Source organism: Chelonia mydas, chromosome 19 (genome assembly GCF_015237465.2).
Source record: "Chelonia mydas isolate rCheMyd1 chromosome 19, rCheMyd1.pri.v2, whole genome shotgun sequence".
Classification (NCBI taxonomy): domain Eukaryota; kingdom Metazoa; phylum Chordata; order Testudines; family Cheloniidae; genus Chelonia; species Chelonia mydas.
This window is the reverse complement of record NC_051259.2, coordinates 17834964-17860109: the sequence shown is the minus strand read 5'-3', so window position 1 is coordinate 17860109 and position 25146 is coordinate 17834964. Positions and strand designations below refer to the sequence as shown.

Here is a 25146-nt window from a genome sequence, read left to right as displayed (position 1 = left end):
CTAATCTTCACTAGTCTCTGGGAAGGAGAAAAATTTGCAGCTGGTGGAGGGGAAAAAAAGGGAGAGTGGTAGTTAAAAAGACAAATTTTATAGAACAATGGGTATGCTCTTTCACGGTAAACCTTGCTGTTAACTTTACATAGCACATGTGCTTTCATTACAAGGTTGCATTTTGCCTCTTATTGAGGGTATGCCAGTTTGGTGTGAGAGATCACTCACACAGGGCCGGGCAGCAGAATTCGGCTTGCAGGCAGCCATGGTAAGCCACAGTCTTTTGGCTTCTTTAACCTTAGTAACATGTGGGAATGGTTTCAAACATCAGCGCCCTCATTTCCCATACAAAGTAGCCCTTGGGTTGGCCATTTAAAAGGAGGGGCTGCGGTTTCCGGGTTCACGTGCAGCAGAAACCCAACTAACCCCCCCCCACCACCACCACCCACACACACACCCAATTATCTGGGATGATCGCTTCACCCCTCCCCCCACCGCGTGGCTAACAGCAGGGAAGATTTCTGTTCAGCCACAGGCACACAGCCCAGCAGGAACGGGCACCTCTGAATGTCTGCTTACTAAAACCACCCTATTTCAACCAGGTGACCATGAATGATATCACTCTCCTGAGGGTAACATGGAGAGATAAAGAACAGATGTTGTTTGAATGCCAGCAAACACCGGGACCACACGCTGCAATGCTTTGTTCTGCAATGATTCCTGACTACGTGCTACTGGCCTGGCGTGGTAAAGTGTCCTACCATGGAGGACGGAATAAGGCTGCCCTCCCCAGAAACCTTTTGCAAAGGCTTTGGGAGTATATCCAGGAGAGCTTTATGGAGATGTCCCTGGAGGATTTCCATTCCATCCCCAGACACGTTAATAGATTTTTCCAGTAGCTGTACTGGCCGCGAATGCCAGGGCAAATTAATCATTAAACACGCTTGCTTTTAAACCATGTTTAATATTTACAAAGGTACACTCACTAGAGGTCCCTTCTCCACCTTCAGGGTCCAGGAGCCCACCTTGGGTGGGTTCGGGGGGTACTGGCTCCAGGTCCAGGGTGATAAACAGATCCTGGCTGTTGGGGAAACCGGTTTCTCCACTTCCTTGCTGTGAGCTATCTACAACCTCCTCCTCATCATCATCTTCCTCGCCCCCAAAACCCGCTCCCATGTTGCCTCCCACTCCTTGGACGGAGTCAAAGCCCAGGGTTGGGGTAGTGATGGCTGCATCCCCTCGAATGGCATGCAGCTCATCATAGAAGCAGCATGTCTGGGGCTCTGAACCGGAGCAGCCGTTTGCCTCTCTGGTTTTTTGGTAGGCTTCCTGAGCTCCTTAATTTTCACATAGTACTGCTGCAGGTCCCTATTATAGCCTCTGTCCTTCATGCCATTGGAGATTTTTTCAAATATTTTGGCATTTCGTCTTTTCGAACAGAGTTCTGCCAGCACGGATGCATCTCCCCATACAGCGATCAGATCCCGTACCTCCCATTTGGTCCATGCTGGAGCTCTTCGGTGATTCTGGGCCTGCATGGTCTCCTGTGATGATGAGCTCTGCATGGTGACCTGTGCAGGTGAGCTTGCCACGCTGACCAAACAGGAAATGAGATTCAAAAGTTCCCGGGCCTTTTCCTGTCTACCTGGCCAGTGCATCTGAGTTGAGAGCACTGTCCAGAGCGGTCACAACTGACAACTCTGGGATAGCTCCCGGAGTCCAATACCATCCAATTGCGTCCACAGTACCCCAAATTCAATCCGGCAAGGCCGATTTCAGCGCTAATCCCCTCTTCGGGGGTGGAGTAATAAAATCGATTTTAAGAGCCCTTTAAGTCGGAAAAAGGGCTTCGTCGTGTGGACGGGTGCAGGGTTAAATCGAGGAAAAGCTGCTAAATTCGACCTCAACTCGCAGTGCAACTCGCAAGGCTAAGCCAGGGGCTTGGATGCAGACCACTGAGAAAGTAAGAGAGGGTGGGGACAGGAGTCCATGCCAGGAGGTGTGGGGGCTACCTCAAAGCCCCAGGCATAGTTTGAATCTGCCCCTCCCCACTGTTCAAAGACAGAGCTAAGTCGAGCTCCAGCAGGAGTCTTTTTTTTTGTTAAGTGCTAACTACACTGAAATCACTCCTTGCGGGACAGCGTTTCTGCCCAGCCTGTTTCAGCAAGGAAGTTTCCCCACTAAGGGCTTGGCTACACGTGCGAGTTACAGCGCATTAAAGCAGCCCCGGGTGCCCTCACTCCCCACCCGTCCACACTGGCAAGGCATGTAGAATGCCTGGACTCTGCAGCTGGAGTGGTCCTGGTACTCCACTCCACGAGAAGCATAACGCTTGCTGCGCCCCAGCTGAAATGCCCCAGCGGCAGTGTGAACGAGGTGCTGCATTACTGCGCTGTGATTGGCCTCCCATAATCCCCGTCAGTCAAGTGGCCACTCTGGCCATTGTTTTGGAATCGGCTGTAAGAATGAGGAAATGCCCTTTCGATGCTCCGTTTCTGACAGCTAGCTGCTTATCTGCTCCAGGACAAAGCAACCATCACTGTGGAATGTTGCTGCTGTGAGTGTGTGAGAGGGAGGCAGGGAGAAGGGGGGTCTGAATTTACAAGACAGCATGCTGACACACTCTCAGCACCCCAAAAACCCACTCTCTCTCCCCATATACACACAACACACTCCCTGTCACACTCCACCCCTCGCATTTGAAAAGCGCGTTGCAGCCATTTGCACACTGGGATAGCTACCACAATGCACTGCTCTTTGTGGCATTGCAAGAGCTGCTAATGTGGCCACGCCAGTGCGCTTGCAGCTGAGAGAGTAAACACTCAGCAGCGTTTTCCCTGCTGTGGTCTCTGAAGGCTGGTTTAAATCCCAGCGCTCTATATCTGCAAGTGTAGCCAAGCCCTAGAAGCTGACAATCACTGAGAGCTGGGGGGAAACCTCAGCGACTGACCTGCAGAGGTCACAGTAGAGAAGCAGGTGGCAGCAGAAGGTAACTGCATGCAGCACAGTGGCTGGCAGGGTGGCCCACGGAGTGGCAACCAGCAGGGCAGCCAGCCAGAGCAAGTGCTTAATGGGAGAACGAGCAAGATGCCTCCTTTCTCTCCCCCAACCCTTGCCCCCAGGTGGGAGGCGAACTCACACAGATATACCTCTGAACCCTGGGTCCTCACTGACCAAGGACAACCACTGTGAGTGTGGGGTGTGGAGAGGGAGCAGAGAGGGGCACTTTAAAGGAACTTTTAGTTGCTGGACTTAAGAACCTGAGGCAAAAAGGACACTGCCCAACTTACTCTGGGGTGGGTCTTTTGTTCATGGTTTTATGTTTATGAACCCTGCTTGTAGCGTTTTCCCCAATTAATGCTGGGTTATTTCCCTCCTTTTATTAAATGTTTCCTTGCTACACTCAGACTCTGTTTGCGAGAGGGGAATTAGTCCTCATAGAGGCTCCCAGGGGGTGGTGTGTAATTGTCCCAGGTTACTGGGTGGGGGCTCAAGCCAGGTTTGTGTTGAATTGTTGAAAAGGAACCCCTGGATATTGAACCCAGCCCTTGTTGCTGCAGCTCTGACTGGCAGAAGGGTTACACAGGATTGAATGCTGTGATGCTCATAGGTTCAGCTCTTTGCTTTCGCACCTGTTTCCTGTCCCAGGAGCTATTTCGGTGAGAAAGCTCTTCCTGGCCTTCAGTAACTCTCTTTGCTCGCTCAGAGTACATTTCTCAATGTGGAGTGGAGATGCTGCCAAGCTGGAGCACTTGCAGATGAACAGAGAGCTGGTAGGTCACAGAGCTGGTTTCTCTACCGTCTCTCCTTCTACAGGCATTCAGGCTGCCTGTAGAAACAGCTGGAAACAAAAAAAGAGCACATCTGTTTGCCTCCCTGAATGGCTATGGCTATGCAGGAAGAGAAGCAGAGGAGACTGAAGCTGTCAGAGGGGGAGGACAAGAAACTGTCAATGGGATCAGACCTGCCAGGGAAGTGGGGAATTGAATAAGGCCGGTGATCCCATATGTGGGAGACAGAGGGAGAGAAAAGTCAGGAGACTGGGCAAAGTGTTCAGGGGAGAAAGAGACCAAGTGCTAGGGAAGCCTATGCAAGGATCTGGTGAGAGAAGATGAGAACAGATGTGGGGAGATGGAAGAAAGAGCCAAAGGAGATGAGGTTCCAGAAGGACAGAACACTCGGTACAGGCATTGTTCACGCTAAGCCATTTGCCATTAATTGCGGCCAGTGACATTAGTAGGTAGGTCGCATGTGAGCAGTTTAGTGCAAGCACTGGATATCTGAAATTCACAATCCAGTTGGTTCTGATTGGACGCATAGGTCACATTGTCTGTTTCTGCTCCCTGGTTGGATTTTTCCCTTGCTTGCATCCCTGTCAGTAAACAACAAATAGATAACATAATTGATGCATACAGCAGTGTCGGTGCCGATGGGACCATTTCAGACAGGACTCTATGGGATTCACTGAAAGCAAGAACAGATCGGAAAGGGACAGACAATTCTGCAGAATAGAAATGATGCAGGAAAAGGAAAGGCCCAGAACTAACACACACAGCGGGCTCCTCTGCCATGTAAACCAGTGAAGCACCATTAGCTTATGCCAGCTGAGGGGCTGGTCCAGAGTTTTTGTCCCAGGAGAGAATATAAAGCAAAAAGAGGGCACAAAAGACGAGAGGTGAGATGTGAATGGGAGAAGGTGCAGCCAGAAGAGGAACATTTGCTTTTCACACAATACATGGTAAAAAAGAAAAAAAATTCTCTCAAGAAGCGAAAGTGGCAGGAGGCCTATTAGCCCAGGAATTAATCTAGAGGGAATGCACAAAACAGTAACTGCGTGGAGTTTAACACATGAGGAATCCTTACCAGAGAACATCAGGGGAAAGGACATTTCTTCAAATACTGTGAAAAGCTGATCCACTTCTGAAAGACAGACAAAGGCCCCCCTGAAATGAGACTACACAGCACAACACACCATTGAAATAAAAGTAAGGCAAGAAACTGCAGAGAAATTGGCAGCACTGATTATTCAGAGGAAGCGTAAAACACAACACAAGTATTAAATTCAAGAAAAGCAACCAGAGAAGATGGGGGTGTCCTGTACTGAGTTTGTCAGGCTGTTTAACAAATACATTATGCCCCTCTCTGAACTAGAGCCCTGAGGAAAGCTGAAATAGAAGTCTTGCTTGCAAAAGGAACAGTCAGCATGGATTTACCAAGGGCAAGTCATGCGTGACTAACCTAATTGCCTTCTATGAGGAGATAACTGGCTCTGTGGATGAGGGGAAAGCAGTGGACGTGTTATTCCTTGACTTTAGCAAAGCTTTTGATATGGTCTCCCACAGTATTCTTGTCAGCAAGTTAAAGAAGTATGGGCTGGATGAATGGACTATAAGGAGGATAGAAAACCAGCTAGATTGTCGGGCTCAACGGGTAGTGATCAATGGCTCCATGTCTAGGTGGCAGCCGGTATCAAGTGGAGTGCCCCAGGGGTTGGTCCTGGGGCCGGTTTTGTTCAATATCTTCATAAATGATCTGGAGGATGGTGTGGATTGCACCCTCAGCAAGTTTGCAGATGACACGAAACTGGGAGGAGTGGTAGATACGCTGGAGGGTAGGGATAGGATACAGAGGGCCCTAGACAAATTAGAGGATTGGGCCAAAAGAAATCTGATGAGGTTCAACAAGGACAAGTGCAGAGTCCTGCGCTTAAGAGGGAAGAATCCAATGCACCGCTACAGACTAGGGACCGAATGGCTAGGCAGCAGTTCTGCAGAAAAGGACCTAGGGGTTAAAGGGATGAGAAACTGGATATGAGTCAACAGTGTGCCCTTGTTGCCAAGGAGACTAACGACATTTTGGGCTGTATAAGTAGGGGAATTGCCAGCAGGTCGAGGGACGTGATCGTTCCCCTCTATTTGACATTGGTGAGGCCTCATCTGGAGTACTGCATCCAGTTTTGGGCCCCACACTACAAGAAGGATGTGGAAAAATTGGAAAGCGTCCAGCGGAGGGCAACAAAAATGATTAGGGGACTGAAACACAGAATTTATGAGGAGAGGCTGAGGGAACTGGGAATCTCCTTCCTTAGAGGTTTTCAAGGTCAGGCTTGACAAAGCCCTGGCTGGGATGATTTAGTTGGGGTATGGTCCTGCTTTGAGCAGGCAGTTGGACTAGATGACCTCTTGAGGTCCCTTCTAACCCTGATATTCTATGATTCTATTATTCTATTTTGTCTGCAGAAGAGAAGAATGAGGGGGGATTTGATAGCTGCTTTCAACTACCTGAAAGGGGGTTCCAAACTGTTCTCAGTGGTAGCAGATGACAGAATGAGGAGTGATGGTCTCAAGTTGCAGTGGGGGAGGTCTAGGTTGGATATTAGGAAAAACTTTTTCACTAGGAGGGTGGTGAAGCACTGGAATGGGTGACCTAGGGAGGTGGTGGAATCTCCTTCCTTTGAGGTTTTTAAGGTCAGGCTTGACAAAGCCCTGGCTGGGATGATTTAGTTGGGGATTGGTCCTGCTTTGAGCAGGGGGTTGGACTAGATGACCTCCTGAGGTCCCTTCCAACCCTGATATTCTCTGATTCTATGATTCTATGAAAATCACTGAACGGAGTCAGTGGCTGACAGAAGGGGGAAAGGATCCTCTGTCAACAACTCTGAAATCCCTTGATCATGAAGCAGGACTATTTGGTGATCTAGCCCATCCCAATGTCCTCACAGGACTTTCCCCTACAGCAAATTGCCCGGCACTTTGTCCAGTCCAGTTTAACTGTCTCAAGCAACCCGCCAATTCCCCTGGGAGGCTCTGGACCCCCTCAGTGCACGGGTTCTGTGGCCTGTGAGCTGCAGAAGGTCAGACTGGATGATTATGATGCTCCCTTCTGGCCTTAACATCTCTGAGTTTATAAAAACACAGACCAGACATTTCACCTGAGATTCATCCTGATTGTTCCTGTTTTTAATTCCACCCCGTTCTCCCTGATTATGGAGCCTAGTTCTCCTCTCACCTCTCGCCAAGGATACTGATTGGGCCTTAACCCTAACCTCACTCACACCAGTTCTACACCATTCTAACTCCACTGGCTTTATTGCAGCTTCACTACAAAGTAAAGGGCAGCAGGATAGGGATCTTTCCTGTTAGTTTTTTCTTAAAAATAAGAATATCAGGGTTAGAAGGGACCTCAAGAGGTCATCTAGTCCAACTCCCTGCTCAGAGCAGGACCATACCCCAACTAAATCAATCCTTCCTTCTTGCCTGCACTGTCTTATCCTGCCACCCTACACAAAGATGCTCATTTTTATTGCTGTTCTCTGAATTCCCTCTGATTTCTCAATATCCTCCTGACATTGAGGTGTGTCCAGCTCAGTGCAATATTGCAGTCAGGGTGGCCCGATCTTTCTCCTCTGGGTTCAGCCCAGAAAAATCTCCCAAACAGCTCAGCACAAAGCCTGGGCAAAGGTTTCCCCAGCCTGACGGAGACAGAGTCAGGTATGTGTCAGGGACCAGAGAGCCGGAGGGAAACCCTGCAGATTCCACCTGGGAGCAAACGAATGAAACCTCCAGATCATCTGGCCTCCTTGATTTTCCTCAATGCCAGAAGAGTGCTGGATGGTGTAGAAAGCCCTGCCCCTCACGAAGCAACAGGAGGACTGGGCCAAAAGAAATGTAATGAGGACATTACATTCGCAAGGACAAGTGCAAAGTCCTGCACTTGGAAAGGAAGAATCCCATGCACTGCTACAGGCTGGGGACCGACTGGCAAAGCGACAGTTCTGCAGAAAAGGACCTGGGGATTACAGTGGATGAGAAGCTGGATAGGAGTCAGCAGTGTGCCCTTGTTGCCAAGGAGGCTAACGGCATATTGGGCTGCATTAGTAGGAGCACTGCCAGCAGATCGAGGGAACTGATTATTCCCCTCTATTCAACACTGGTGAGGCCACACCTGGAGTACTGCCTCCAGTTTTGGATCCCCCCCACTAGAGAAGGGATGTCGACAAATTGGAGAGAGTCCAGCAGAGGGCAACGAAAATGATCAGGGGGCTGGGCCACATGGCTTATGAGGAGAGGCTGAGGGAACCTGGATTGTTTAGTCTGCAGAAGGGAAGAGTGAGGGGGGATTTGATAGCTGCTTTCAACTACCTGAAAGGGGGTTCCAAAGTGGATGGAGCTCGGCTGTTCTCAGTGGTGGCAGATGACAGAACAAGGAGCAATGGTCTCAAGTTGCAGCTTGGGAGGTCTAGGTTGGATATTAGGAAACACTATTTCTCTAGGAGGGTGGTGAAGCACTGGACTGGGTTACCTAGGGAGGTGGTGGAATCTTCTTCCTTTGAGGTTTTTAAGGCCCGGCTTGAAAAAGCCCTGGCTGGGATGGTTTAGTTGGTAGTGGTCCTGCTTTGAGCAGGGGGTTGGACTAGATGACCTCCTGAGGTCTCTTCCAACCCCAATCTTCTATGATTCTATGAAACCAATTAATTAATTAACCCTCCTACTTGTAGGCCAAGAGCCTCATAATACAGCTGAGCTTCACTGTTCCGGGAGCGAGAGCCAAAGTTGTTCCCAACACCTGGTGTGCACACCAGCACACTGCCCTGCTGCCAAGCAGGGATTTCCCTACACCCTCCTCCCCCCCGAATTCCCCTCCTCCCCCAGTTTTGTGAACTAGTTACTAGCAGTGTTGCCAATTTAGTGATTGTTTGGAAATTTGAATTGAAATTGAAACATTAATACACACTTTAAAAGCATGTAATGTGTATGATAAAATACGTGTATCTGAAAAAGTATAATAGATTTGAAAAGTATGAACAAAGACTAGCTTCCTTATGCAGCTGTTGTTTTTATGACAATGTCAGTGCATTCATTTCGGTGATGTTGGCCAACCTAATAATTTCAAATTATGATTTGTAAGCAAAGTCTAAATGAGCTCTCCCTGGCAGCTAGTGATGAGCTGGGGGGCTAGAGCGAAAGGCTTCAGGACCAGATTGTATTTACATACACACCTAATCTACCTAGGTATCCAGCAAACAGAGCTTTGTTGCCCAAGTGATTTTGGCTGGGGTTGGGTTACAAATCACTTGAGTGCGGGTGGATGGGTAATGAATTGTTGTTGTTCTTATTGTGTGAGTAAAGGGCAGCAAAACTGTACTCAGTCTGTGTTGATTGAGGGCATCGAGAGAGGGTAGGGACAGGTGTTTTGCTTGATGGTCTGCCTGAGTCACAAGTACCATTTGACCTGCCCCTCTCTACTGTTTAAAGAGAGAGCTGATTAGGCTCCGTAGATAGGAGTAGCAGCCATGTTAGTCTGTATTCGCAAAAAGAAAAGGAGGACTTGTGGCACCTTAGAGACTAACCAATTTATTTGAGCATAAGCTTTCGTGAGCTACAGCTCACTTCATTGGATGCATAAAAGTGGAAAATGCAGTGAGGATATTTTTATACACACAGACCATGAAAAAATGGGTGTTTATCAGTTCAAAAGGTTTTCTCTCCCGCCACCCCACTCTCCTGCTGGTAGTAGCTTATCTAAAGTGATCACTCTCCTTACAATGTGTATAATAATCAAGGTGGGCCATTTCCAGCACAAATCCAGGTTTTCTCTCCCCCCACCCCACTCTCCTGCTGGTAATACCTTATCTAAAGTGATCACTCTCCTTACAATGTGTATGATAATCAAGGTGGGCCATTTCCAGCATAAATCCAGGGTTTAACAAGAACGTCTGAGGAAAGGGGCGGGGGGGGGGGGGTAGGAAAAAACAAGGGGAAATAGGTTACCTTGCATAATGACTTAGCCACTCCCAGTCTCTATTCAAGCCTAAGTTAATTGTATCCGATTTGCAAATGAATTCCAATTCAGCAGTCTCTCGCTGGAGTCTGGTTTTGAAGTTTTTCTGTTGTAATATCGCAACTTTCATGTCTGTAATCGCGTGACCAGAGAGATTGAAGTGTTCTCCGACTGGTTTATGAATGTTATAATTCTTGACATCTGATTTGTGTCCATTTATTCTTTTACGTAGAGACTGTCCAGTTTGACCAATGTACATGGCAGAGGGGCATTGCTGGCACATGATGGCGTATATCACATTGGTGGATGTGCAGGTGAACGAGCCTCTGATAGTGTGGCTGACGTGATTAGGCCCTGTGATGGTGTCCCCTGAATAGATATGTGGGCACAGTTGGCAACGGGCTTTGTTGCAAGGATAGGTTCCTGGGTTAGTGATTCTGTTGTGTGGTATGTGGTTGCTGGTGAGTATTTGCTTCAGGTTGGGGGGCTGTCTGTAGGCAAGGACTGGCCTGTCTCCCATAGATAGCCTTTTGTGTTTTTAAGTGACCACTACAGCTGAAATCACTGATAATCAAGTTAAGTACTTAGACCTCATTTGGGACAGTGTTTCTGTGGAAGAGACGGCCCAGTCTGCACTAGCAGTGAGGTTCCCCCACTGAGAGCTGAAATCACTGAGAGCTGTTGGAACCTCAAGAGACAAACTCGCAGAGGTCACAGTGGCAGGTGGCAGCAGAAGGTGACATTGCAGGGCCATTGGCAACAGATCAATGGAGTGAACGGTGGCACAATGAACAACAGTGGCCAGAGCTAACAGTGAGCAGCTGGAGGAACGAGCAAGGTGCCTTCTTGCCCCCCACCTGGGAGGTGACCTCATGTGAAAGCACCTCGGAACTCTGAGTCTCCGCTGACCAAGGACAACACCGATGAGTGTTAATGCAGCTGTTAAGAATGCTGGAGACACAACACAGTTCATGCGAATACTCATGGCTGTGGCATCATACTTTCTATTTAAGCAAGAGATACCACATGCTCCAAACTGAAGACCAATGTTAAGTTCATTGTCACTTGTTCATCCTGAAGTTGAACACTGGTTCTGAACAAGACAAATGCTCACTATCTTTCTTCAAGAAACTCAACTGACTGCCTAGAAGCATGTGGTGCAACAGTGAAAGACTCAACGGTTGAAAAAGTGACAAATTCTCTCACCACATTCAAAAAATGTTCATACATGGCTGATGAATGCACCGATACAAATGGGCATCAAGTATTAAGTCATTGTGTACGTTATCTTGATGTCAGTGGTAGGCCAGTAGATGCATTTCTAGATGTTCAAGTTATAGAAGACACATTGGCTGCATCTGTGCCAACCCACATCTTACAAGAGTTAAATATTTGTCAATTGGACCCCAAACAGATGGCTGCTTGTGCATTTGATGGAGCTGCAGACTTCTCTGGAAGATATGGTGGAGCACAAGCTTTGCTCAGAGAGAAGTGTAACCCTAGTCTCTCCTATACACACTGCAGAGGCCATCTACTCCAACTAGCGCTAGGATGAACTGCAGACTCTTCAAAAGACATTTAAAAAGCTATAAATGTAATGTCTTCATTATATTCTGTTTTCAGTCAGAGTCCAAAAAGACTGAATATCTTGGGAAATATAGAAGATACACTGGGACTGAAGTTCAAATTAGTCCACCCTGGGAAAACCCTCTGGCTTTCTCATGAGTGATCCTTGGTTGTTGTCTCAAAATTACTCCAGCCGTTATTACTGGCTTTGGAAAGTATCTACCAAGATGGGATGGATCTATGTAGTGAGGCTGGTGGATTACTTTTGCTACTACGTTCAGAGAAGACTATTGCCATTCTCTCTCTTGTAAGTCTACTGTTGAAAGCACTTGGGCCATTAAACAGTGCCATCCAAGCATCTGCTACAACAATAGTAGATCTTTGTTGAGCAATAGAAGCTGCATTTGGATCAATCAGAGAGCTATCCATTGAAAAAGTACTGGAAGAAGCAAAGACTTCAGTGCAGAAGTTAACTAATGAAGGCATTTATATTGAATCCTTAAGTGAAGATGACAAGAAGTGTTTGTTAAAACAACTGAAAAAGTACACAGACTTGATTCTTAAAAATCTACAACAGCGACTTCTAGATTCTATTCAACCTCTACGTAGCTTTTACAGATGCCTGTCCTATAAAACACTGATGGTTGAGTGGAGTGAGGCACGACCAGCAATGGGGCTGCCATGTGCTCAGGACAGAATAGAGAATTTGAACACAGAGTGGAATAGCATACGACGAATGAATGAAGATTTGACTTCAACTTCTTTTTTATCATCACTAGTGGCTCGACCCGATCTTTGTGCTCTGTTTCCTGGAACAAAAGAAGTAGGAATTCATCTCTTGCTACTCCCAGTCACAACGGCTACAGTCGAGCGTTCTTTTTCGTCACTGAATAGAATTTTGTGCTCTGAAAGAAGTCGCCTTCTGCCTGATCATGTGAATGAACTAATGAGCATATCAGTTGAAGGAATGGAAGTACTGGACACACGAGAAGCCACCAAAGATGAATGCATTGCATTCAAGAAGTTCATTAACAGAGTTGTGCAAAATTATAACAAGAAACCAAGAAGGATGTAGATGTCGTGCTTCATAGAAGGCTTGAGTAGCCAACTCTAATTTGTGTGATGATTTTAAAACGAGTTAAATCTAATAAAATGGCCACAAAACATTTTTCAGGTTTTTACTGTGGTGCCATACAGCCCACCTTCACCCTCACGGTCTCACCCCTCATCGGCCCTGACCCCCCAGTTTCAATTCCTGGGGAAAACACTGAGTCTGCCAAGCCCCAAGGTGAGGGTGGGTGGCAAGGACCCAGCATGTGGGCTCAAACAGCAACTGTTTGTGAACAAAGGTGTCCCCTAGGCCCCCAGTTCTGTGATGATATTTTGACTAGCTCCCAGCATGTATCTCTCTGAGGAAACCCTAGCCCCCCCTCTTGACTCCAGGTCCCCAGTTCCCCTCACCCCCAGCTCAGAGGAGCAGCAGCAGAGCAAATTCCTGGAGACAACTTTGTAGAGTAAGTAGCGCATCAATGGGGCTAATGAGTGTGAAGCAGGAAAGAGAAACCGGAGGGGAAGCTAATGAGGTCAAAAGCCAGCATGTGGCATCCCTGGAATGAGAGTAAGAAGGATTCAAATAGTGCTGCAGTCAGACTCACCTGCATGGAATGTATCCCCGGGGCCAGCAGAGCAAAAGTGGGTGGAGAGAATTCGCTGCAGAAGCCCAAGACTTCAGGTTCTTCCCCCCATTTGTTTGAGAGACTAATTAGGTCAATGTAACCCTTGTAGATGAAGCCTTGAAACCTGACAGTGCCTCTGCTCTATTTGCTGGGATCCTGGCAGATGGCTGGGCAGGGGAGGGAGGTTTGCGCTGCGGGAAGATTCACAGAGCTGGTTCGCAGCCTTTGCACACAGCTCCCAGCTCCTTCTGCTCCTCCCCCATTCCTGCGATTCAATGACTTTGCAGCCACAACCTGATGGCAGGATGATGCCGTCTCATCATTAACTACATTTACTCAGCACTGTCAAATTAACAGCCAGGCATAAGAGAGGCATTTTAGGAGAAAGACTCAAGCTGTTTACAAACAGCATTAGCTACAGCTGGGCAAATGGGAACAGTTTTTTTGCATGAGATTTAGCATAAAATCGCTTACCTGTTCCTATTCTGGGATTTGGAAGTTTGCTTAGTGCTGAAGTGTTTTCACCAAGCAATCCCTGAAATACGTTTCTCGCTCAAACTGTGGTTCTTTAATTTCCTAGGGTCAAAATGTCCGAAGCCCCTTGGGACCCTCCCTAGCAATTTGGGCTTGTGGGGACAAAAGGCCCATTGGAGTCAATGTGAGTCTTTCCACTGACCCCAGTGGGCTCTGGATCAGGACCTGATTAGTCTGGTACCAGAAAACTGGTTGTAAAATGGGGTTCCCCAACCCAAGGATCATATCTGTGAAAATGAGTCCCATCCCCCCAGCCCGCATCAAAAGATCAAAAACTGAATTTTCAGCCAACACTTTTCAGAGTTTGGATGAAAATATTTTGATTCAAACTCTAAATCCTTTGTGGAAAGCAGACACTTTCTGCAAAAACATTTGTTCAAAAATCCAATTTTCCATCAAATCGGTTTTTATTAAAACGTTCCAACCAGCCCTACCAGGTACGCCCCAGGACAGCCAGGTGATAGGAATGTAGGAAGTACCAGACTCAGAGGTGGATTAAGGTTTTGTGGGGCCCTGGGCCATAGCAAGTGGAGGGGCCCTCCCCATCTCTTCTGCCTGTGGCCCCACCCCCATTCCACCCCTTCCATCTATGGCTCCGTCCTCGGTCCCACTCTGTTCTGCCTCTTCCCCCCCACGGCACCACCCCATTCCACACACAGTCCCCCCATTCTACCCCACACTGCAGCCCGCAACCCATTTCTTCCTTCCTGTTCCCCCCAATGCAGCCCCAAGACCAGAGAAGCTCTGTTCCTCCACCCCTGCCATGGTGAGAGCTCCCCCAGCCCTAAGCATGGGGCATGAGCTCCTACAGTCCTGGGGCCACAGCCAGGGTCTGGGTGCTGAGGCTTCCCCGGCCACCTCTGCGGGGGGACATTTTTCCAGGGCCCCCCAATTGGCCCCATCGGCCCAGTGGATAATCCACCACTGGTGTGTTTGGGGTAATGCCAATGTGGGAGGCACTACAGATTTATATCAGTGTAAATGAGAGCAGAATCTGGCCGATGACATTGCCAGAGCCTGGGCTAATCTCCCAGAAAGAGAGAGCAGGGAGAGAGCCAGCTGTAGTTGAAATTATAAGGAAAAATGCCTCTGATTTTGCTAGGGAGGGCAGGAGTTGAAGGTGATGCTGAGATCACAGGCTAGTTGATCTCACCACAAACTCTCAGCACAGAGAGACAAGACACTTGGCCGCCTTTCGCCCCGGCAATTGCTGCAACTCTAACGCATGACGGATATTTGGTCATTTCTTATTTGTGTTATGTGACATTGTCTAATTAAAATATAACCATGCAAATCATTATTGCTACCACTGTTATACAATTACAACAAATCTTATACAAAATATAACTCATGGCCAGAAAGAGTTAAGCAGTTTGCAGGCTGAATGACCCAGAGCCAACCTTTAAAGTTAGGAAAATATGCAAATGGTAATTAGGGCCATTCCATGGTAAATAGGCTAGAACTTTGAAGTGCAAACCTGTATTGTTAGAGAGTTAGAGGTGTTACTAATTGTGTGTATCTTACATGCTAGCCATGTAAACAGACAATTCCTGTCTGTCACTATAGCTATGGATTCAGAGATCAAAAGGGAATGTTAACATTTAGATGAATCTTGGGTGTAATAATGTCATTGTCTATATGTCTCTTTAAAGTCTGTGATAAACTGCTTAATGGATGAATTATCTTATGTTAATCCATGTAGTTAATTACCGGTGAGGTTTAGGAAACAGAAGGTTACATCAAAAGCCAATTGTTTACCCAGGACTGTATCATCAAGTGGATGGTAGAAAACTATATAAAAGACTCTTGGATCCCAATCCTTTTTATCTCAGATCTGCTTAAGCTTCATCAGGGGAAGTTTGAGTCATAAGATTAAGATCCCAGTCCTAAACTGGAACACCCTGAATATGATTTTGGACACTGGACTGTAACCTATGGACTAAATTCTAAAAGAACTCTTTGCAACTACAAAGCTCACCATCTCTGCTATGAATCTGAAGCTCAAGATTGTAATTATGTCTCTATGTATACTGACCTTTTAATCTATATGCTCTCTCTTTTCGTTTTTAACAAATTTTAGTTTAGTTAATAAGAATTGGCTGTAAGTGTGTATTTGGGAAAGGTCTGGAATATTCATTAACCAGGGAGGTGATGTATCCAATCCTTTGGGATTGGTAGAACTGTTTTTATATGATGAATAAGATTTTCAGAAATCTTCATCATACCTGACTTGGGTGTCTAGGTGGAGGCCTGAGGCTGGGTTACTTTAAAGGAACTGTGTTGTTGACTTCTGAGTAACCAGTGAGATATAATAGAAGCTGCTTTGTGCTGCTCACATTAATACAACTACACATGTCTCTAGGGACCCAGGAAAATTCCAGTGGCCAAGATTCTGGGGGGTCATTGCTCTCCCACCTTCTGCTGGGGCTGATTGCTGAGGATCTGAATGTGGGGATCGGGTAACAGGGCCCTTTTGGAGCCAGTCCCCCCTCTGATATCACTCAGCCACATCAATAAAATAGGTGCCATCCAATCCTGTTCTAAGTGGGGAGTTTGCACCATAGCTGGCCGGCCGGGTGTCACCTTGCAGCCATCTGAGCTTGTTGAGGAGCTGTTGCACTAACAGGCTGGTTGGGTTCCGGGCATCACCCAGCCGACATGGCTCACAGGCTGGAGCATGAGAGACATTAGAGGGGGAGACAGGCGTTTAGGTCTCCAGGCTGCTCCATTGCTCCAGAGGAGGCTGGGGGTGGGAGAGAGGAACACACGGACAGCGCACCTTGTAGTCTAGAAATCCGTTTGCCACAGAAAAATGTGGAATTTGGGTTTTTAAAGAGAATATTTAGTTTTTACATTCTGTGAAAAAATGAAAACATTTATTAACTACAGTGGAATCCCATTTATCTGATCTAACTGGGACTTGAGGCCAAATTGGATAAGCAAAAATTTGGATAATCCGGAGACTGGGCACAGAGCTTCAACCCTGGCGGTGGGGCTCCCACTGTCAGCTCCAGCCAGAAGAGCTGCCCCCCAGGGCTGAATTCTTCACCCATTTTCCAGATTATCTGCATTTTGCTTATTCGACCTGGCCCCGATCCCAATTAGATTAGCTAAATGGGGTTCCACTGTATATCGTGGCTAGGGAAACTAAAGTTCAGCATTTCATTTTAATCATGGAAAAACATGGATTTCTATGGGGGTTTTTTAATCAGAGAATTTTGGGTTTTTCTATCACGGAAAAAAGGATCTCTGGCTAGAAGTAATAATTGGGGCTCATGGAGAGAGAGGAATGATAGGAAATGACTCTTCATACAAGCAGTGGGCAATTCCCGTATACACAGGTTACATAGCTATATTCCTGTCACTTCCATTTGCCATGTAGGGCAATGACCAGGGATTCCTGGGTCTGTGATACTGCTTATGTTTCCTATCCAGTGCTTAGAATGGGGGTGGCTGACAAGTACCCTAAACCTTTGTCCATACAGGCCCAGAAGGAAAGACTTCATTGACTTCAATGGGCTGGACGAGAGCTTGGGCTGAACCTTTTCTGAAGTTCTGAAATGTTTGGGGAAGAGTTTTTTACTTCCACTTTCCTGCCAGAACTGGGTATACCTGTGTGGGAAATCCATCCAGGCCACCTGTTCTCACAGCATCCAGCCTCAGACTGTTGACTCAGGAGATAAGGGGACGGTTCAGAGAAGCCACCAAACCAGTGAAGGCTTCTGTTGGCCAAACCCAGATTCTGAGCTGCTCAGGACTTGCTTTACATGGTGCCATGGGGACACCTCAGCTGGACTCCCTGAGCTCCCCTCGAGGTCAGTGAGGTTTGTGTGAGCAAGGAAGGCAGTCTGAGCCCTCTGTTTGCACTAGGCTTGTTGTGTCATTTGAGCTCATTGCATGCACCAGGGGCTCCTTCATCTCTTCATTCCCCCACAAGCTCCCTGTGGTCCAACTTCCCACCCCCTTCTACTTCAGGGACTCCTGCTACTCCCCTCCTCATGCCAGGGGTTGTGTGTGCCCCCCTTCCCCTTTCCTCCTACACCATGGGCTCAGATTCTCTCCACCAGGCCCCATGTCAGTGTTCTGATTTTCCTTCAGATCAACAGAGTTCTGCCCACTGATGTCTAGAATGTTCCCTGAAATCTTTGAGTTGGTCAGATGCCGCGTTCAAAAGTTATTGCATTACAGACAGACAGACAGACAGACAAACAACATCAAATGGAGTGTATGGCATTGAAAGCATGGCCAAACAGTGGGGGAGGATAAGCCAGATGCTCCTATTCATACTTTCTCATAATACAAGAACAAGGTGACACACAATTAAATGAAAGGCAGCAAATTAAAAACCAATTAAAAGAAATATTTTTTCAAAATGCACAATTAGCCTGTGGATCTCATGGCCACTAGATATTATAGAGGCCCAGAGTTTGGCAGGATTAGAAAAAATGACTGGACATTTATACCAAACATAAGAATGTGACAGGTTGTCACCAATGGGGTGCAGTCTGGGAGCTGTGGGAACTGCTGCGCCTCTCTCAGACACACAACTGGGTTGGGGACACAGCCAGCCTCATCCAGGACCCAACACAACAGCAAGTGGCACCACTCACCCTAACTGGGCTACCTGAGTGCAAACACCAGAACCCAGCCAGTTTCCTAGCTCCCCAGGCATACACCCCCCTCTGGAGTATAAATCTAAAATTATATCGTCTTGCACTGCACAGTGATCTGTATAGTGTAAGCTCATTAAAATGTCCACCTCTCCCTCAATGTGGAGAGGAATATGCATACTTGTGGTAACCAAGCTGAGATTTTTCTCCAGACACTTCACTTAAAGGCACACTGGTTTAGGTTAATATATAAAACAAGTTTATTAACTACAAAAAGATAGATTTTAGGAGATTATAAGTAATAGCAAACAGCTCAAAGCAGATTACCTAGTAAATAAATGAAACCGCAAACTAAGCCTAAAATACTAGTAAGATAGGATATGAATTAGCAAATTCTCACCCTGGCTGATGTTACAAGCAGGCTTGCAGATTCTTAAGGGACAAGCTGCATTTGCTTTGCAGCTTGGGAACCCCTCCCCTGTTCCAAATCTTTTTCTTTCAGAGCGTCTCTCAGGTGTTGGGTTGTGGGGGAGTGAAGAACAACAGATGATGTCACTCCAAGCCTTATATAGCTTTGACATATGGCAGGAGCTCTTTGTTTCAAAAATAGTTTCTGGCCCAGTTTGTGAAAAAATATAGGCCCACAAATGGAGTCCAGAGTCATGTGGGCTGGTCATATGCCCTTGCAGAGTTATAGCATGCATTACTTACAGGCCGAAACGTCCACAGGAAGGCTCACCGGGGGGAGATAAACTTCTCCTTGGGCCTATTGTTTTCTCTAATGGCCCATTACCCTGAATGGGCCCTTCACAACCAGCTATTTAGACTGGAAGCATCTTGCCTAGTGGGTGTCACCAGGTGTGACTACATGTGAAATACTGATACAGAGTCAATATTCATAACTTCGGATACAAAAATGATACATGCATACAAATAGGATAATCATATTAGGCAAATCATAACTTTTCCAATGACACCTCACATGATCCTTCTTGTACAAAATGCATCATATTTATGCCATAATCATATCATACTAATATCACTATGAAGAATGTGGGGTGCAGTGTCACAGAGAACATCCCCATTACCCGGGTTAGAATCAAAATGTATAAGGGACATAAACTCTTCTGCTGAGTGTATAAACTACCTCTGAGGGGAGGAAGAAAATACGCTCTTGCAAGGGCTATTCTACAATTTTCCACTATGGAGTAACTTGCTCCTCACTCTGAAGCAGCTGCTACTGGCTACCCTCAGAGCCCCAATTCTGAACTAGATGGAACTTGGCTTTGATCCAGTCTGGTGATTCCTGTTTTCCTAATATGCCAGTGAAACCTGCTAAGGGCCCCCAAGTGGTCTGTGCCAGAGACAATTCAGTTACATGTAGGACAAAGAGACCACTCCATTCAATCCATACTACAAAGATGAAAAGGCTGTGTTCTCCAGGGAAAGTATAGCATGGCCCCAAACATTGTGGGGAAAAGGAATGCTAAAGAAATCAGATACCAGTACAGACTAGGCAGACACTGAGTTCTCTGTACCATTTCCTCACCAAAGCAAATTGATTGTAGTCATTTCCCCCCCATCCCATTTCTAGCTTTCAGTGACCATGGAAGCCTGTTAAGTGGGTCACCTTGTGGCACCAGAATACTATTCCTGTGTCGCATCTATTCTTATGGCAGCATTTCAAAGTCTCAGCTATTTCAGATGCTATGTTAGGGTTGTTTGCTCCTTATCTCGTCCTTTATCAGGACAATCTGTTACATCTAACGTTTTGGGGCTAATGGAGGTCTACTTCTGCAAGAGGCTAATTCCTTTACCGCTTTTAGGTCTGCAATGTGCAGTCAGAGCGAGTCTTCACAGAACACGTCCTAGGGATCCATATTTATCATCTCCCAGCGACTTTTCCAGCTCAAGGTGCTCGTTTTAGAAGTCAAAAGACGACTATGCTCCCAGCTCATTCAGTGCAGCTCAGTTCAGAGACTGCATGACAAGCTGGACAAGTGCTACCAAAGAGAGAGAACAAGACGGCCCTCTCACGTACCTGTCCCAGGAGAGTAAGGTCTGCCCATGTTAGGGGTACACGCTGGTTGGGGGTGGATCTGTGTCCAGGAGTCACCGCTGTCTCACCCGGGTGCGGGGGCAGCTGGCTCAGTAATGCAACGCCATCTCTGCCATCTCTCCTTTGTGCCAGTTTCAGACAAAGCTTTTCCTCCTCAACCTTTGTGTCACTGCACTGTCTCTGCAGGGCTCACATGAAGCAAAATTTGCTGTCTTCCCTGGGCTAAGGAGGTGTGACACAGGAAGCAGCTCTGCTGAATAAGAAGGGGTCATTTTCCAAACTGGGGTGGAGAAAAGGGTTAAGAATAAACAACTAGCTCTGACTGTAAACTCTTCAGGACACGAGACACCTCTAGTTTATTTCTAATATTCGGCACATTGTCAACATAAAGCACCTAATAAAAATAATTATTCATATAAGCCTCCACAGAGAAAGAGTGCAAAATTCCCCTTTATCATGGCAGGAAGTACCATGCCATTCTCACCATGGTAGTTTCTGGAAGTGAATAGTCTTGTCTCCATGCAATGCGCTGTAGTAGAAGTTAATACCTATCATTGGGGTTATAGTCTGGAGAGTCAGTCGTCTCGGCCGAGTTAAGATGGCAACACCTTCTTTTATAAACTTCTATCTTCGCCACTCTGTGACTTTGGCTTGATAAATATGTTTGGCCTGAAAAGGGCCAGATTTCGTTTGATGCCAAAGGGGAAGGTTTCGGCAAAATTTGAAGAAAATTCAGCCAACCATTTCTGAGTTCCAGTTTATCAAAAATTAACCCATATTTGAAAGTTCGACTATGGTCTATTTCTTAGTCTTTCTCTAGGTCAAAAATGGGTTTTTACTGTCCCTTCCGTAGAGTTAAATCACCTTGGAATGTTACGAGTCAGCACATGTGGAAAGTCCATTGTAATTACCTAGTTATTCGCGGTGGTTTGTCTGTGGATAGTTTGGATCCCAATCAACTCCTATGGAGCTCAGTGGGCGTTTCTCCCAATGAGTGCAGTGGGCGCACAGTCGAGCATTACCTGTGTGGGTGGGTGGTTGCAGCCCCCGGAGCAGGGAAGCGGGGGGAGGCTGGGATGAAGAGCCAGAGCCAGACCCAGCCAAGCTTGTTAGGGAAGCTGAACGGCACGGTGTGCTGCTGTAGCTCGGAGTGACACCACAGCTGAGGCTGGGGCAGAGGTTTCAATTTCGATTTTATTTTGTAAAAATGCCAAACCCACTGAAACATAGATGGCAAACGCATGCTTTGAATTGTCCAGGGTCTTTGCCAGAGAGAGCACAACAAGAGTTCCAAAATCAGCACTTCCTGGAATTTGTCACTGGACTGTCTCAGAGCCTTTTGCAAGAAATCTCCCACACTCCAGGCTTTGCGTCTCATGCTGCTCCTGGCGTGCTGATTAACACAATAGCAAATACAGGTTAGTGGGGTTTGTTTGTCTCATCATCTGTCCCTATTTCTTCATAACTGAATGGAACCACGCCAAGCCTAACCCACCATATGTTGTAGTAACAACATAACGTAACCCCCTCCTGTCACTGAGGGCACGGAGGGAAGGAAGAGCTGTCCCCATACTGCCAGCCAGGAGCTCAAATCTCTCCTCGACTGACTGTAACCCACTGGTCAGTGTGGGCAGGTCCCTCTCTGTGCCTGATCCACAGAGGATATGAGGCTATTACAGCCCCGCTAGTGAGCCTTGGTTCTTTAGACCAGCTGTAGCAGCTCATGCTTCCAGTTCTGGTGATCCTCAATTCAGTCACCAGGGTGTCAGCCATCACACATGCACTTTGCCGCCCTTATTACTGACCAAGGCTGTACATGCCAGCCCTAGCAGGCAGGCAGTTGTGATTGGTCATGACTCATGCCATTGTATAGTTACATAACTGGTCTATGCCAGCGGGGAGAGCTCTCCTGTTGACATAATTAAACCACCCCCAATGAGCGGCGGTAGCTATGTTGGCAGGAGAGTGTCTCCCACTGACAAAGAGCTGTCCACACCGGCGCTTCTGTTGGTGTAACTTATGTCACTCAAGGAGTGGGTTTTTTCACAGCCCTGAGCAACAAAAGTTATACCCGCAAAAGTGCTAGCGTAGACATAGCCTATCAGGCATGGTTTCTAATCCTTTAATCATTCTTGTGGCTTTTTGACCCCTCTCCAATTTATCAACATCCCTCTTGAATTGAGAGCACCAGAATTGGACACAGTGTTCCAGCAGTGGTCAAAGGTAAAAGCAACCTCTCCATTTCCACTCAAGATTCCCATGTTTATGCATCCCAGGATTGCATTAGTCCTTTTGGCCACAGCATCACACCGGAAGCTCATGTTCAGCTGATTATCCACCACACCCCAAATCCTTTTCCAAGTCCCTGCTTCCCAGGATACAGTCCCCCATCCTGTAAGCGTAGCCAACATTCTTTGTTCCTAGATGTAGACATTTACATTTAGCTGGATCAAAACATATATTGTTTGCTTGCTCCCAGCTTGTTTAACTTAGTTTCAGATGGCTTTATACTGCTCAGGTGAGTTTATACTGCTTAGGCCTTTTTGTCTAACTTGACTCAAGTTCTGCAACATTTCTTCTTATTTTTTTCCTAAAAGGTTTTGGTCCCAAGCCAAATTTAGCTGGACTTTGGGAGCTATTTTAGCCACTTTCTTCAGTGCTGTGAGACAACATTTCTCTGTACTTTATTCTTCCAGTCTTGGTCCTGCATGCAACAGCAAGGAGCAGGACTGAGCTGAGGGCTGGGGATGGACAGACGGAGAACTGGGGAGATGAAGACAGCCAATGTTTCAACTGAAAACAGCATTTTCCAGTATCCCTTAGTTTCCTAAATCTCTTTGGCACTTTTGGAGATTTCATCCCTAGTGTAATTTCAAGGGGGAAAAGAAGACGTCATAACTCAGCCCAGTAGCCACATGCAGCATGAGCTGCATCCTCGGCCCAAGGGGTGAGATGAGAACAGATCCATTCATGAGAGGGAATTCTGCCTTTTGCTGCTTTGCACTAGTTACACACTGCCCGGTGTTTGGCATGTTATTGTGTGTTAAATGGGGTTTGTTGCCTCTTCCTCTAGAATTGAAAGTTAAAAAACATGGCCTTGGACTGAATGTCGTTTGGAAAAATTGTGGTTTATAAAAATGAGTCTTGCAACACTTCTGGCTCTGACTGCTCTGTCGTCTGCTTTGTATTGTTGTCAGACTCAATTGTTATTCACCTGAGCACATCCATTGTTAATTGCAGAGCTCCCAGTTTTTCTTGGCTAGCTAGCTTCCTGCTGTTTCATGATTCATTACTTGTAAACAAACGAATCCCCCACTCTCTGGGCAAAGCTGATTCTCAGCTATGCAAAGGACGCTCCCAGGTTGTCCTTTGGCTGGTATCCTGCACACTGGCTAGCTGGGAGATTGCCATTTGTGTCATGAGTGGTAGTTGTGATTGTTAGGGGCTTATTCCTTCACCCGCTCACTACCCTGGCCCTTCTCGCATGAACAGAGAGCAACAATACCAGAAGTCCAAAGGTGCAAACAATTCAATGTTTATTGGGGTGAACTTCCAGCAAGCAATGATTCCAATTTCCTTCCTTAGTGTCCCCCTTCCCAGCTCTGACACCACAGAACCTTGCCTGTGTCCCTGTTCCCATTCCCTGTTCCCATTCCCCACTTTAGCAAAACATAATTCCAATTCCCCCACCCCCATTCCCCGTTCCCATTCCCCCCTTTCTTCCTGATTGACTGCAGACTATATAGTAAAACTTGAGTTCTGCTTAGCTATACCTTAACCAATCATTTTACTGAAATTTAACTAACCAATCCTAACATACCGTAACATGATTATTTAACCAATTATATCCCACCACCTTAATTAGTTTACACCCAACAAAATTAATTATACAGCAGACAGAAACAATCACAGAACCAGACAGAGATTATACAGACAAACAATAGGGAAGTGGGGACTACAGTGATGGAACACCAAAGAAATGAGGATTTCACATCCCAGCTATTGATAAGTGAGTTCTTGCCAGACAGGATGCTATCAAATTAAGTTTTCTTTTACATCTTCTAGGCACTTCCCTTTCTCTGGAGGCAATGGGCATTATCAGGACAGGATTGTATTCCCAACAGTCCAATAGCACCTTATTTCAATGTGACTAGTTTGGGATGTGAGGATGTGACCATTCCCACCTTATGGCTGCCCCTGCTGCTTAGCCAGAGGCCTTAGCCTAAGCACAGGGCCTCAGACTGTCACAGTGAGAAAAGGCCTTACACAGGCAGACAGTGATTTTGATTCTTTCTTTTATACCTCTATAGCTAGCTAAAAGATAAACATACACCTAAATTCTTAAAGTATAGGCCTTTGCAGACAGACCTGAATATCTATCTCCTAACAGTGATTTTAAGAACTATTTCATCTTGATGCACCAGAAACTTTTCTTGACATCTCCCAGAGTTTATATTGAATTTGCAGCCATGAAGTGAGCTCTACCACTGTCAAACCTCCATTAGCTCTGGGGCAGGTGACCTCAGAGACACTTTCGTCTTCCTCCCCAGCCATGGAATTACTGAGAAACCATGGAAGACCCGTAGATGAAGGGAAATTAAAGTGCCACGTGCGATTCACAGTTCTCCACTGCAGCCTGCACCCACTGCATTTCAGTGTTTGACCCACGGGAAAGGCAGGTCTCTGCTTGGAATGTTCCATCTTGATCCAAGGGAGCTGGTTAGTAGCTGGCTTCCTTGGAGAGAGCAACAGTCATTTAAAGTGTCCCAAGCAGCACCCACCAAAGAGAGTGATACTTAGAGATAATTACATTTGGCAGGGAAGGGTTTTGTTTTCATTCCATTTTGGAACAAAACCCCGTACATTTTGAAATTCTCCGTGAATGTGAATGGAGCCCTGACATCAGGGCAGCCCCAGACGGGCTGCCGAG

General features: G+C 46.7%; 2 long non-coding RNA genes across 2 annotated transcripts; one reads left to right on the top strand and one right to left on the bottom strand.

Moving 5' to 3' along the window:
• On the bottom strand, positions 1-4997 carry LOC122463354. Its single transcript, XR_006286620.1, has 3 exons — positions 4855-4997; positions 3624-3832; positions 1-40 (listed from the first exon to the last, which is right to left on the bottom strand). It is a non-coding gene; the product is annotated as an uncharacterized LOC122463354 (long non-coding RNA).
• LOC122463353 lies at positions 3666-23359 on the top strand. The gene is made up of 3 exons (XR_006286619.1): positions 3666-3764; positions 21476-21634; positions 22913-23359. It is a non-coding gene; the product is annotated as an uncharacterized LOC122463353 (long non-coding RNA).
• Positions 23360-25146: the final 1787 nt, after the last annotated feature.